At 34.2% G+C, this 16,185-nt stretch overlaps 1 pseudogene; it reads left to right on the forward strand.

The window, feature by feature from the left end:
- The first annotated feature begins 36 nt into the window (after positions 1-36).
- LOC122589387 lies at positions 37-14,892 on the forward strand (annotated as a pseudogene).
- Positions 14,893-16,185: the final 1,293 nt, after the last annotated feature.

Raw genomic sequence — 16,185 nt, forward strand, 5'->3', positions numbered from 1 at the left:
ATTGATACATCGACAGGTATATATGTATGGTTGCTGGTCCTTTGAGCTTCTAAATTGAAAGTGCTGCATTAATTCTGGTTTGTTACACCCGTATGCATTTACTAATGAAGAATGATATAAACTTAAAAGAATGATGGTGTAAACATTAAAGTGGGAAGTCTTATAGTCTTCTATAGGCTTGGCGGCATAAAGATCTCCCCTCCTTTTCTAAATCTATATCATATACCCACTCAAAATTTCCATATATTCAACCTCTTATTATACTGATCATGATTTTCGTTATTTTCCCAAAAATTGTTATTAAATATAAATTTGTATTGTATTATTAATTAGTTATAGATTTAATAACGGCAATAATTTTACAGGTAACTAATTTTTTGATTGGATTCGATCAACAATTACCTAACTGCATCTGCAAATTTATTCACTCTATAGGGTTAGTGTTTCTCTATTTGTTACTCTCTTCTTTCATTACATTATCATCATTTCTCTTATTTATTTGTATATAGATAGATGTTTCATATATTGAATGTATAATTCATGTTGTTAATACTGTATCACGAGTTCTTGGCTATGGTCAGCCGGAAAATAGTTGGTGTTCGATTTTGAACCCAATAGAAAAATTAGTATTAGGGTTTTCTTGAGAAAAAAATGGGGTTAATGCTCTTTCGCCGATTTCAGGTGAAACATTTTTGTTTTTTTAACCAAGATTTCATGTCTCTGTTATTGTTTTCATAATTTAGATTGTTTGATGTTTGCATTTATGAAAGATGATGAATGATGATATAAAGTGACTTTCAGTAGGAAAGACACCAGCACCATTGCTGAGTACTTTCTTTGTTCTATTTTTATAAGAAATTTGTAGTTTTGACATGTTCTATTTATGTATGTATGAAGTGTTTGCTAAAATGCTTGAATGAATATTTGCAGTTGGACAAAGTTACATCAGAGATAAATGTTACCAACGAATAACTCGAGGTTGGTAATATTAGTAGTAACTTTTATTTGCCAATTTAAGATTTGCAGTAGTAGTAAGATGATTTTATGTTACATTTTCGTTAAAAGAATGGTTATTGGAAATTAGAATGAGATTTAATATGTTGGTTGTGGTGAATTCCCTACAAAAGAAGAGAAAATATAGAGGATTAATATGAATCATTGGGTTTATTTCGTTATATGTTCATATTTGAGCAGAGGTTTACAGATAAGTTTAGTGATGCATTAGATATATCGGGTTATTTAGCTTATGCTTGATACAAACCATTGGGTCTGTTTAGTTAAATTTAATTCTGAAAAAGCATTTTTTTATAGTTTATAACGAATAAATAGGTATTTAAGCTGGGTTTGAAAAAGCTTGCTAGATTATCATGTCTACTCTTTTGAAGGTTATAAGTTGCTATAAACTAGGAGATGGCTTCATAATAGTATAAACGACCTTTCAAATGTTACTTTTGTGAAATTTGTTGGCGGTAAGTGGTTTTGATTTTGAAATGAACAATACAGCTGAACATATCTAAAGATAGATGGCTTACATGAAGAATATCTTTACCCAATATCTACCTGATGAAATGAAAGCATATGATAACTTTATTATTGTGAAAGGATATGATAACTGAAAATGAAGCTAGATTTTATGTAGGTGAAACTCTTCTGGGCTAATTGAGTCCGTTCATAAATATAACTATGTTCATAGGTTATTACAACACCTTCTTTTTACATCCCGTTATACAAGTGCATGATGTATATTTTTCCAACTTTTGCAGGGATATCATACGTGACAACTTGATACTTGATAAATTTGGTAGTTACAACACAAAAGTGAGCCAGTAATGCTTAAGGCTTGGCACAAATTGCAGCAAATGGTTAGTTTCTTTGAGATTTGACATTTTTAACTCATGCATTGCTATGGAACTATATTTTAATGTGGTAATGCCTACATCACTTCATACTTCATAGTTAGAATAGTGTTTATGGGTTACTTGACCTGATCCGTTGAGTTTTGGCCATAAAGTACATGTTATGCGTCCTCATCCAACAATGTTGGCCTACCTATTGCCTCTTATGTAAATTAAGTTGAGTTTTGTATATGCTAATGTTACCAATCACACTTTATATTTTTAAAAGTTTTTTAGCTGCTTTATTTTGCATCAAAAGAGAGAGAAACATGTTCTTATGTTGTTGAACGGAGGGATTATTTATAAAGTATAAGCTACAGGCCCGGATTAACCAAATTTTTATCTGAAATTGTTGATGATAGGAACATATGAGCTCGGATGGCATAATTCTTCATGGCTTTTATCGAGCCCATCAAAATATGCAGGGACTTTCCAGTGAACTAAAATCTAGGTGCTCCTAAGGTTAGTGACTTTTATTTCATTTTTCATTTTGAATATATTGGTTTCACACACATACGCACACACCCGCTGTGTCTAAACAACACATGATCCGAAAATCTCCCTGAATTTCTATAATTCTTTAAAATCACAAGAAAGCCCCTTTGAGGAAAAAACACACACAATCTTTCCTATTACTATCATTATCAAATATCAACATGATTTAAAAGGCAAGTGGTATTAAGAAAACACCCTGGTGGGTGGCCTGATTGTCAATGAGATTGCGTTCTATTTTCTTTAAAATCACAAGAAAGCCCATTTGAAGAAAAAACACACACAATCTTTCCTATTACTATCATTATCAAATATTAACCTGATTTAAAAGGCAAGGGGTATTAAGAAAACGCCCTGGTGGGTGGCCTGATTGTCAATGAGATTGCGTTTGGCGAAAATTAGTTAGATAAAGTGCTATATTTCATTGGGTGGCCTAGTTGTCGGCGAAGTAATAAATTAGCTGACGGAGATACACGTGTATTTTATCACGTGAAGGTAAGTTTTTCTAGCAAAAGTTACCAAGAAACAAAGGCCAGCATGGGAGCCACAACCATATGCTACTTTATGTTAGAGCTGAACATGGTCCTTTAAAAATTTTTGTGCCATCATAATAAAATTTGACCCTTTAGTGTTAAAGTACGGACATTTTCTTAGTAGGTGTCAATCCTGAAAGTTAATAATTTTGCTGGTATCCAAACCGTTCGTTTATGTCTAAATGGAAGCTGATGAAGGCCCTTATTAATCAACATACAAACCAAATTACTCCAGGGGAGGTAATTCTAGACAATGTGAACTTATCAGTCATGGGCTTTGATAAGATCAGTCACAAACATTGCCATAAAAAAAAGTAGGAAGGGCTCAAACAGAACAGTACACCCGCTAGAGCCTTCACCAAGTATTGGTAATGATTCATGCATGTTATACAAGAGAAATCAACTATCCCATATCCGTATAAAATAGCATCTTCCCGTCGTTTGCCGAGTATACTAAGTTCTATGTAGAAGGGGGAAAAGGGAGGGTCAGATGGGTTATACAATGGGTCAAAATGGTTTGGATCAAAAAATGGATACTTTTGATAAGGGCTAGGTGGGTTTCTGACTGGTTTGAGACAGTTTATATATTTAAAAAAAATAGTATGTCAAATATGATCATTGGTATCTGGATTTCAAGTATTTTTTTAAACTAAAGTGATTTAGGAGGTTTTACCCAACAATTAAACTTTCGACAATATTTCATCCGTTCATCCCATTTGTCCTGTTTGAGATCAAACATAACCTCAACTTTATCCATTCAATAGTTAATCAATTCATAACTAAACAGGACAGTATTTATGCTCTACTTCTTTTTTAAGATTTTGACCTGATATTGTATAGTCAATCTACTATCTAAGGGAGGAATCACCGAGATGTCAATCTACAACGTAAGGTAGGAATCCACTTGCTTGCTAAAAGATGAGTATGTTCTCAACCTGTATATTTGTTTTTAAATTTCATCATTTTTTATTTTGAAACTCAATTTTACTTGGTACACTTGGTTGTTAAGCCGTTTAGTTTGTATATTTGGTTTTCATGGCAAGACAAGGTGAGGGAATTGGAGGCTGAAACACTCAGTCACTCACTATCTAATATGACAAAGAAACATATGAAGATTTATAAATGATAGATTGGTTGGGACGATACCTTTCTGGAATGTGAAGTTTTTTTGTTTTGTTTTTACGGTGACCTTCAGTTAGACTAGGTTGATAGTCAATCCTGGTTACTACCGTCATTTTGATGTATGTTGGTAAAGGTACACCCAGGTAGCTGTCTTTCCATAAGGTCACCTCGAGGTCAAATATGATCCCAAAAAGCAGTAAAGACCTTCATAGTATAAGTCTTTGGTGAGATGTGATTATTGAGGTGATGATTATATATACGTTGACCCAAGTTTATGACCTGACCCACCTTTTTTGCCACCTCCAATATAGTACTTGGTATGCAAGTTGAAGTACGGTAATGTTTGTCGAATTGTGAACAATAAGAAGCAATTTAAGCTTGTGGTTTTACCCTAACTTAAACCCATTTTACCGATCCTTCATTTAATGTATGCTCTGCTCCTCTTTTTTCCATCTCAATTTCCATGGAACAAAGTAGTTAAAGGGTAAAGTTGGTTAAATCTTCAACCAGTTTTAGATTATGGTTTCATCCTGCTTTCTTGCTACTTGCATTGAACCATTTTTTTGATTTAAAGTTATAGAATTTAGATGTTTGTATTTGTAATTGGTTAAATGTTTAACAGAATGAAAATTAGTTCCGATGTCCCTATTATTTCTTCATATGCTTAAATTGCAACCGGTTTAGACCATTTGGCAGTTATTTGGTTTCAGATGAGCTATCAAGCAAAAGCACGACTTTAAGAAGAATCCAAAGATTTAATACGGGGTCAACCCCTAAAGTTGATATAATTGTTTTATAATCTATCGATATACGTATCTAACTTTTCTATCAATTGATTAGTCTAAATATTCCGTTAGATGAGTTGTCTAAATTCACTTGGTTATCGGTTGATAATTACTTATCATTTGCATCAACAGGTTCTCAAATCCCGAAAAATAGACGTAGATTCCAACCGCATACCTAGCCGTGCAACGCACGGGTCTTCACTCTAGTATATATATATATATACACACATATGAAAGTCTAAGGTACATTATTTTGAGCAATACGAAAGTAAATGGGCTGGCCCATTATATACGTATGAAAGGCTAGGGTATAATATCTTGAGATATATATAAATATATATTAATTAATTAATATTAAAATTTAGTTTTATTGATAATATATAATGCGGTTCGGTTTGGTGTTTTATATGCAACCAAAATCCGAACCATTAATTTGGTTTTTCTAAATATAAGAACCATAAAATCGGTTTTTCATTATGGGGCGGCTTTGTGTTTTTTTTTTGGGTTTTTGCGGTTTCCGTGGTTTATGGTTTGGTTTTGCTAACAAAAGGGCCAACTACAAAATAGTTTTGCCAAATATACCCATATTTTGGTAGATGTTTTGGATTCTATATTTAAGGTGTTTGTGCGTGGTGGTTTTACAAATTCAGTTTTTTTTTTTTTTTTTTTTTTTTTTAATGTGATGTGATTTATATTACATTGGTGTGTTTAATTGTTAACAGGTTATCACTAGTAAGAGTTTAGTCAGGCATTTTGTTATGCGGGCTGTGGTTAAATATGGAGACATATACTTCAACAATGATCAGTTTAAATGCTTCAAATTACCCATTGTGGAAATCTAGGATGGAGGATCTTGTTTATGTCATGGGATTCCATCAACCTGTTTTTTGTGGAGAAAAGCCGGTAGGCAAAACGGATGAAGAATGGAACCTGTTACATCGTCAGGTTTGTGGGTATATTAGACTATGGGTTGATCCAAACGTGTTAAATGTTGTTAGTGGGGAAGTAAATTCTCGTACCTTATGGTGTAAGCTTGAACAACTCTATGATCAAAAGAACGGTGATAGTAAATTGTTTTTGATGAAACAACTAATGGGGTTGAGGTACCGTGATGGAACTCCAATGTTAGATCACTTGAATCGTTTCCAAGGAATTGTTACTTTCTGAAATGGGTATAATATTTGATGAAAAGGTTCAAGGATTGTGTCTTCTTGGTACTCTACCAGATTCATGGGGACCATCTGGAATTTCGTTACTAAACTCGTCACCAGCTGGTGTTATTACGATGGAGTTGGTTAAGGACAGTCTTTTAACCGAGGAGGCAGAGAGAACTTCAGAGGTCACGAATTTTCTTGACGCGTTTATTTCTTGAGATTTGTATGTCATTTTGTGAAGCCCATTAAATCTGTTGAATAGGTTCCTTGGGATGAGAACATTTATAAACAGATACGGAAAATTATATTGAGATCCCTCAATCGTCTTACATTTCTTACAGGCTAGATTGAAGAAAGAACAAGAAGAGAAAGAGCAAACAAGGAAGGAGAAAGCAGAGGCACATCTTTATACTATTATTAAGGTCACAAATTTCCATGACCTGCTCATAATCTTGATCTTCATACGTCAGTTTTTGCCTTACCTAATACTTGTATGTGAATAGGTTGCTCGTGATGAGAATCTTCATGAACAGATAGGGAAGAATATATTTTTTGATCTAGTAGATCACGATAAAGTTCGTAGTTTCTGTATCCGAAAGCAAACCTCTTTTTCCCTTTTCAAGGTATTATCCGTCTAGTGACTCACTTATTCTAGATAATTGTATCTATGTATTAAAATGAGTTTAATTTGAAATTCATAATAACTTCCAAAACTAATTCTTCAGGAGGAAGTAGCCAAAGAATGGGGTATACCCGTGCAATATCAACGTTTCTGGTTTTGGGTAAAACGACAAAATCATTCGTGCCGCCCAAATCGTCCATTGACTGCTCTAGAAGAAGCTCTATCTGTATGTACTTCTAACATTATATATAAATACCGAAAAAATAGTACGGATACTAACTTTTTCGAACCATGTATGAAGTTTATTTGAAAACGTTGTAAAACTACGAAAAACAGTGTTGGAGACATTGGTCTTGAACATGTCACTGAAATCCGGTGTTAAAGACACCGGTCTTAGCCTATGTGTCTCATACATGTCTTGAGTTTGCCTAGATGGGTGTGTGGACAGAAGAGTGCTCTTCATACATGTCACGAGTTTTGCCTAGTTGGGTGTGTGGACAGAAGATCGGTCTTACAGACACCAGTTTTTTTTCACTTTATAATAAAACCGGTATTTGCGACACCGGTCTTCAAGTCATCTCATTAAAGCCGGTGTCAAAGTTACCGGACTTCAAACTCCCACATTAAAGGCGCTGTCACAAGATTAATGAAGCCAAAAAAGTTTAGTGTACAATTCTTGCACGTGTTTTTACAATTCTTCTCACGAATATGATTCTTTTCTTATTTTACAATTCTTACATAAGTCTAATAAAGACAAAATCAAAAATATGGCGTAAACGTGTTTGAAGACCGGTAAGAGAGACAGGTTTGGTTGAAAAAGAAAGAAAAGCGGTGTCTATGACGCCGACTTCTGACAGGAAGAACGGTGTCTGAAACACCGGCTTTAGTGTAAGTGTGCCAACTGCGCACAAAAAAAGGACATGTAGGTTAAGACCGGTGTCTTCAACACCGGATTTCAGTGACTTGTCCAAGACCGGTGTCTCCAACACCGTTTTTTGTAGTTCTACAACTTTTTCAAATAATGTTCGTATATACACCACATGCTTCGAAGAAGTTAGTATCCGTACAACAACTTTTTCTATAAATACCACTAGTTGAGTGTTTTTTATATGAATGGCTGATTGCATAAAATGGCAATCCACTTTTGTCTGATGCTGATTTTGGGTAGAGTGCATGGCCAACACACACCTAAAGCGCCTACGTTCCGCTTGCAGCCAATACAACCACACACTCTTTTTATCACTTACCGACTCTAGATTTCTAAAAGCTTGCTAAACACCTTAAACTTTGAAGTATTTACGTAACGGGTAACCTGACCTGGTTACATAATCAAACTTTGATTTTCTTCCCAACTTGGGATCTGCAAAGCAGTTATAGCATGGAAGACTACCCTGGATGAAAACGTTTTGAAAGTATGAGTCATTTTGCGGCTGAAAAGGACATCTGTTTTGCAAAAGGGAAACTACCCAAAGTTACCATGCAACTTTCATTAAATGACAAAACTTGTTTCACCTCAAGGCCTGCAGTTTTACTGTTAAGTTAGTGTCATCTTTTGGGTTATAATGCTTAAGTTTTGTCCATTTACATGTTACTTTGGTAATTGTTGACCATCGAATCTGATGTGTTTATAGGTAGGGAAGTTGAGAGAGGATTCTTATAGGGATAACAATGCTGAGCTCAAGTTGTTTTTGGAGATAGAACTAGGACAGGTTATCTCTGTAATAAATATTAAACTCTCTATTATACTCTAACATTCAATGTTATATTTTCATAACCTCACAAGTTCTCCTATTGATATAGGGTACACAGCCAGTCCCCCCTCCTGTAAAAACTAAGACGGAGATTCTACTTTTCTTCAAGCTTTATGATCCGTTGAAAGAGGAGCTTCGGTAGCCTATCTCTCTCTGTGTGTGTGCGCGTGCTTTATGTATTATTTATTTTTTTGGGAAGGGGTGGTATGTGTGTGTGTGTTGTCAGGGTTATATAAGAGCCTTCAATTTGGTGAGAATGTAAGAACAAAACTTGGCCATCGTATCATCTTGATCAGTGGCTTTAAACACGTTGACTTTTTATAAATTGCAGAAAACTTGGCCATCAGATCATCTTGATCAGTGGCTAGATTCCAAGTGATGGATGACCCATGTTTGTTTACTAATCAGGTATGTTGGGCGTCTCTTTGTGAAGAGGACAGGAAAACCGACAACTGGCAAAGCTAAATGAGCTGGCAGGCTTTGCCCCTGATGAAGAAATAGACCTCTTTGAGGTGAGTCTTCTAGGTTGTGTTTATTCTGTTATTATACTATACTCTGTGTCTCTATCTGTCAATCCTTTGGATAGTTCTCTTAAGGACCCTTTTTTGTTTAGGAAATTAAATTTGAACCTAGTGTCATGTGTGAACATGTTGATAAGAAGCTCTCATTTCAGGCCAGTCAGGTAATTTCCTTGTCATTATAACATTTCCTTTATTTGGTCCAGTGCTTGAAGTAAAAAAGATTTTTTTTTATTTTTTTTTTTATGTTTCTTTATAGCTTGAAGATGGAGATATCATTTGCTTTCAGAAAGCTCTCGAGGCTGGAGCTGTAAAATGTCGCTATCCTGATGTTCCATCTTTCCTGGAATATGTTCGTAATCGTCAGGTATCCTGTGAAACTCCGATAGGTGTGCCACTTTTTTCAGTTAAGGGAAAACTGGATATTGCATAGCATTATAGTTCGTAACTAGTGGTCAACGACCATTAAGAAGTATAAGGTACAGGACTACAGGTATCCCGTGAAACTTTGATACTTTTTTCATTTGTAGGGGAAAACTGGAAATTGCATAGTATTTTACTTTGTTTTTAGCTGTCAACGATCATTAAGAAGTATAAGGTCAATGAGGATAGTTGATAGAATAGATTAATGCATAATGAACAATCTCTACAGGTGTACCAGATTAATTCTAATCATAATTGACTCAGGTTGTGCGTTTTTGTTCATTGGAGAAACCCAAGGAGGATGAGTTCTTGTTGGAATTGTGAGTTCCCAAAGATCCACCTGGTTTAAATTATACCTATGTCCTACTGGATTAATTTTTTTCATTTATTTGACTTTTTTGCTTGCATTTCAGGTCAAAATGGAACAGTTATGATGATGTTGTTGAAAGAGTTGCATCACACTTAAACTTAGCCGATTCATCAAAAGTTAGGCTCACATCTCATAACTATTATTCCCAGCAACCGAACTCCCTACCAATCAATGACCGAGTGCACAAACATCTGCTAAGCATGCTGATCCACCACAATCAGGTTATTTCTAATTTTGTTTGTGTGATTGATTTACTTGTGGATAGCATGCAATTAATATGTTTTTCGCTAAGCATGCTGAGATTTTAGTTCCTTTTTTTATCCTCATACATGCAATTCATATTTTTTTGTTTAGTTATTCAGCTTTCTGGAATGTTCTTGAACTTAGCATTTTAGGTATACCTGATCTGCTTTATCACTTCCAAACATGACCTCTTTTGATCTGTTCACTTTTTGTAGGCAGTGACCCGCTAAGTTTCCATCTCTTTAAAGTTTGAATGGTTTCCATTCTTAGGTTGAGGCCTCCTTTTATAACTAGGACAAATTTAAAAATTAGGACTAGAGTAAATTACTGAAATAATACCTGTGGTTTGGCCCAAATGATTGGTTTCATACCTACAAGATCGAAATTACGCCAATGACAGGGCCGGCTTAATATTTTGGGGGCCTTAGGCTGGACCAGTTTGGTGGCATAGTTCGTTGGCATACAAATCAAGTATAGTAGGTTTTAAGGTTTGACCCGAAAAGCCGTTTTTTTATAAGCGGCACATTAGGATTGATAGGAAAAGTACTTACAATGTGCTTCAAGTAGCTACAAATACAATACATAACAAAATTACATGCATTTCTAGTAAGTAAAAAACAAAGAATCAAGTGATACTAAGTTACTAACCACAAACATTGATGCATCTCTATTGGTATCAATTAATAGAGATGCATCAATCCTAATTTTTTTATATAAAAAAATTTGATACTAACTATGTAAAATATTAATGATGTTTTTATACAAAACTAAAATATATTTTGTAAGTTTTAAATATTTTATTAAGAAATAATGAATTTGATAAAAATATAATAATAGATTATTTTATAGTAATAAATTTTTATATAATACAATTTTTTTTATAGATAATAACTCTAAATTACACAGATGGTACGTGTAGTTTGTATAATATTATATGTTTCATACCTTACATGTAAGGCATGTGAGGCTAACGACACAACTAACGACCGTCAACGCGAGGTATGATCCGAGTGCGAAATTGTAAACCATGGGTATCATTGGCGTAATTTCGATCTTGCAGGTAGGGCTGTTAATGGGTTCGGGTTCAGGTTAGCGGGTGCGGGTTGGTGGGTTGAAAAACCCTAACCCACAACCCGCCAACCCATGGCCCAACCCATATGACATGATAAGCAAATATATATAAATATATAACGGAATAAATCAACCAATATTAAGCTCTATCATTGAAGTGTACGCTGAAATCAAAAAGTACTAAAAAAGAACGAAATACGAGGGTATTGTTAGAACTTGACACAAATTTAATAAACTTAGTGTCTCACCCAACATTAGTTAGCATCTCACAAAATTTTGAATCATCCTCTTATTTTAGATGTGAAGTTAGGTTAGATTAGATATATAGAAAATGAGATGGGGCGTATGGATAAGCAGATTGTAAATGTATAAGATATTATATATAAATCAAATAATTTTAAGATATTGGGTTGGCGGGTCGACCTGACAACCCAACCTAGACCCAACCCGAAAAAATTCAGGTTGGCGGATTGGTGGGTCGAAAATCCCCAACCCTAACCTGACTTTTTTCGGGTTGGGTTCAGGTTGGGTTTCGGGTTGGGTCGAGGTTGACAGCCCTACTTGCATGTATGATTCGACCAAACCACATGTACTATTTCAGTAAATTACTCTTAGGACTACTTTTGTTAAAATGACTATTTTTTTCCTAGGTAAATGGGTTCACCCTGGTTAGACTTGACAAATTTGATTGCATGTGTGTACTCATTATATGTGTTGATGTGCACAGACTTCAGATATTTTGTATTATGAAGTACTGGATATTCCTTTTTGTGAATCGCAAGGCCTCAAATCCCTAAAGGTTTCTTTTCATCATGCAACAAAAGATGAAGTAAGTGTTGATTTATAGCCATCCCTCTTCTACTTGTTTGAATCGCTTATGTTATCTGATATATTTCTTTTGACAATTGCTAGGTAGTCATACGTATCATCAGATTGCCAAAACAGAGCACTGTGAGAGATGTAATCAATGATCTTAAGACCAAGGTAAGCTATCTTACTCGTGTTGCTGCTAGATGCTGGCTGGACATGTTAGGTTGAGTTGGATAATGGGCTAAAGGGTAATTTATTATTGGCTTGTTGATGTTGATCTGGTTGCAAAACTCATTAATAAGAACCAACTTTTTTTTGTGTTAATGAAATTCATATAGAAGGGTTAGATGAATTAAAAGTTCACTCCGGGATACTTTTTGCCTGTTTGACCCATTTGAGTGTTCCCTATCTAGCTAGTCATGTGGATGCTGCCTGTTAGAACCAAAGAATCCAAACATAACCTGAGCAACTCATTCATAAGCAAATAATTTGAAGTTGCCGCATTACCAATTCCTTTTTAACAACAAATTTTATCTGTTCCATTGTCATGTCTATTTACAGACCTTATTTTGCAGTCCTTTAAAGCATGCTTTTTTTTTTACAATTATCTTCTATACTTGACTGGTCAATGTATCATGGGACAGGTTGAGTTGTCAAATCGAGATGCAGAGCTTCGTTTGCTTGAGGTTTTTTACCACAAGATTTACAAGGTATTGAACATTTTCATATTTTTTCGCATTCCCATGGGGTACGTACACGTTTATATGATGTAGAGCCCTATGTCATGCAATTATAGTCAATTCTATCTTTCTAGTCAATATAAGCTGCAAACCTTCGTACATGTTAACTTTATTGTCTATGAAGTTGAAGCCTTATTCCTAACTTCTCTAGTCTTCTGTAACTATTATTAATTATGGTGTAATTCTCATTATCTGCAGATTTTCTCTCAACGATAAAATTGAGAACATTAATGATCAGTACTGGACTTTGCGTGCTGAGGAGGTATGCTCTAAATATATTACTTGAGGTTGCAAAATCGCTCGACTGTGTGTGGGATGGGTAACAGTTAAAATTTGGTTTTGTTTAAATGCGTGATTCTTATGTGAGTCGGCATTAGATGGTTCGGGTTGGGCTAACATGCCAATAAGTTCTTGCCCATTTGTTTCAGTTTTGTAGTTAGTTTAGTTAACGAACATAGTTACAAGAACTATCTTTCTAAGTTGTATGATTTCTTCATATAAAGCGATTAGGACATACTAACCGTTTAAAGACATGTTAAATGATCTTTGTCCAACTCAACATCTATCATATTAGCTAGTTTTAAAAAGTTAACTTGTTATAAACCGTTACCAATATATCCAACTCAAATTGATTTGTTTCCATAGGCTGAAACTGCCACATGTAGTTTTCTCTGGGCAAATTTGTCATCCATATATTAATTTTTATTTCTGCAAGGTTTTTGAGACTACCTTTCTTACAGATTCCAGACGAGGAAAAGGAGCTGGGTCCTCAGGATCGCCTGATTCATGCTTATCATTTTACAAAAAATACTTCTCAGCAAGTTCGGAACTTTGGAGAACCATTTTTCCTGCTTATTCAAGAAGGTGAAACATTAGCTGAAGTTAAAGTACGCATACAGAAGAAATTACAGGTTCCAAATTATGAATTTTCCAAGGTATTTTGCTTCCTTCTACCACCAATAGTTTTCCTCTATAGCATATCGTCATTTTTGTGGATGCCTTTTACTCCGTTATCTTACTTTAAAACCATTATGTATCAGTGGAAGTTTGCATTTGTATCTTTGGGCCGGCCTACATACCTTCAGGATTCTGATGTTGTCTCCACCCGTTTTCAGGTCAACATTGATAGCTTTTCATCTCGTTAGATATTATATATGTATGTATGTATGAGTGTATTAACTAGATCTAGTGGGTATCTTTTGGCTTCAGGGACGAGAAGTTTATGGTGCTTGGGAACAGTACTTAGGGTTGGAGCACTCCGAAAATACATCAAAACGATCATATGCTGCAAGTCAGGTACATTTATTATCGTGACGTGGTGCTTGGGGTTAATGCTTTGATCCCTGAAACAAGAAGTTGATATATATTTTTAGCAAGACAAATTTGAGTCAATACTTTCTAATGAGATAGAAAATTGAAAAAGTCTACTTCAAGTAGAGGGATTCAAATATCTAAGCTACTACTTGATGGGGACAACTATATATATACTTGTAATAAAAGGTGATGTGCAGTTTCAAAGTAATAATGGTATTGAATTATCCAAATCATGCAATGAATCTGTAATAAAGTCAGAAGTAGTGTTTGGATATACTTTTGTGTTTTGACAATTAATGACAGAAGAGTTTGTTTACGTAGTTGATATACAAATGATGTTTCCGTACATAGAAAAGTAGAAACGTCTTTTGAGATTGAATTAGAAAACTCAAATTCGTAGTATTGTTGTAGCAGTTGACGTGAAAGTATTATATTAATCAAAATACCAAAGACAGAATGTATTATTCAACATTTAAAACTGGTCATCACGAGTACAACTCGCAATAATCAGATAATCGGTTCCAAAAAGCTAACCCATACACCCCCTATATAAAAACATTATAAAGTGATTAAACCTACTATTGGTTTTTGTAGATCGGAAACACATCCGAGAAACGGGTCAGAATCCACAACTAGCTAGAAGCATAACATCAGTGAAGGCTGTACCATCCTGTTTACCATCTTTTAAAGGACGCGCAAGGACATGTTGGGAAAAAAAGTGTTAGATGAATGAAAGCAACGTAGCACCAACCGAAATATAATGTTAGTGATGATTGGGCTTATGTGGAATGCTTGTTATCTCATTTGCTGTTACGTTTAAAAGAAACCGTTGTCGTGCTGGTAAAACCCTTTTCGGACAATAGCTATGGCATGGTAATGGATGGTTTCTAAACAGTTTCCTGTAGGAACTTGTATAATATAATGTATCAGTTTTGGTTGATTCATCTCATGATTACACGTCATTGAAATATGCACAAGTTAACATCTGAATCTATTGTACATATTTACATTTCAGGGAATGTGCAAAGAGAAATATTATTTCGTGACGATATTTTTTTTCCCCAATATTTTATATCTTCTTTTTACCCTTAAAAATCTTAATATGTATCAGTGGAAGTTTGCATTTTACGTTTAGGGTAATCGTACATACTTTCAGGATTTTTGATGTTGTCTCCACCTATATTCAGGTTAACACATCTCTTTATCCATCTTCTTCTCTCCCCTTTGTTTGATGCGCAAATGTACGTCAACCAGTCTCATAATTCTTGGTCTGACATTTATCACCTGTTAGAGGCCCATCCCCTGAGTCCGACTCATAAAGTTGGTTTTTTCAGTTTACATGTATTTTTCTCATTTTTATATGCAATTCAATCTTTTTTAGCCAAGTTATTTTTCACTTTTAATATAAATGTAAGTTTATATATTTCTATGTTTTACAAACCATTTTAAGTTATTCTAGAAAGTTTTAATTCTTCATAAAGTTGACATGCTAAAGGTTCTGGTTTTGAAGGTTAGAATTTTCTGCTTAAAACTAAAAAAAAAAAGAAAGAAAAGAAGCTGCAACTGTAATTGAAAAGAAGTTATTTTTTAAAAGGATATATCATTTTTCATTTATGTTTTATTAAGTCGATGTTAAAAATCAAACACCTCAATTGAATTTGGGGCATAATTTATGTCACATGGATCTCCAAGTTAAAAAAAATAGTAATAAGAATTTACTGTATATATTTGACCACTAGGTAACATAATACAAAACACAAAAATACTGAGTACACCAAAATATTGGGAAAAATTCAAACACATAAAATTATGTATAATACTGTTTTTTTTTAATTAAAAACAGCAAAAATAAATTATATTAGGGAAAAAAAAGTTTATCACTTTGTAATGTTATTGTTAAACACTAAAATGTTACGATTTTTTACTAGAATATGATTGGAAGGATTATTGAAAACGCATCGATATACTTTTAATGTGTTATCCTGCGTATTACGCGGGTTAATAATCTAGTACAATATAGAAGAGTGGATTGAATATATCAAAACTAATTACTTTCGTATTAAATGTTTTTAGAGCATTTACTAACATTAAAAAAGATTATTTTAAAGTATTAATCAAAAATCAATTTTTGAAAAAAGTTTTGCTGATGACAGCTTTATGGGCTATTTTTGACATATGTAAGTTAGTTATACTTTAACCATAAATATGATAGCTGGGTTTTTATGCGACAAGTAATTTCTTTTTTTTATTTTGGAAAATGATTAATCCTCCTAATCAAATAGCCCGATAATTTTGCTAGCTATGAGATGATGACATGAGGAAAAATCAAGGGGCAAGATTAG

The sequence above is a fragment of the Erigeron canadensis genome, chromosome 2 (assembly GCF_010389155.1).
Source record: "Erigeron canadensis isolate Cc75 chromosome 2, C_canadensis_v1, whole genome shotgun sequence".
Taxonomy (NCBI): domain Eukaryota; kingdom Viridiplantae; phylum Streptophyta; class Magnoliopsida; order Asterales; family Asteraceae; genus Erigeron; species Erigeron canadensis.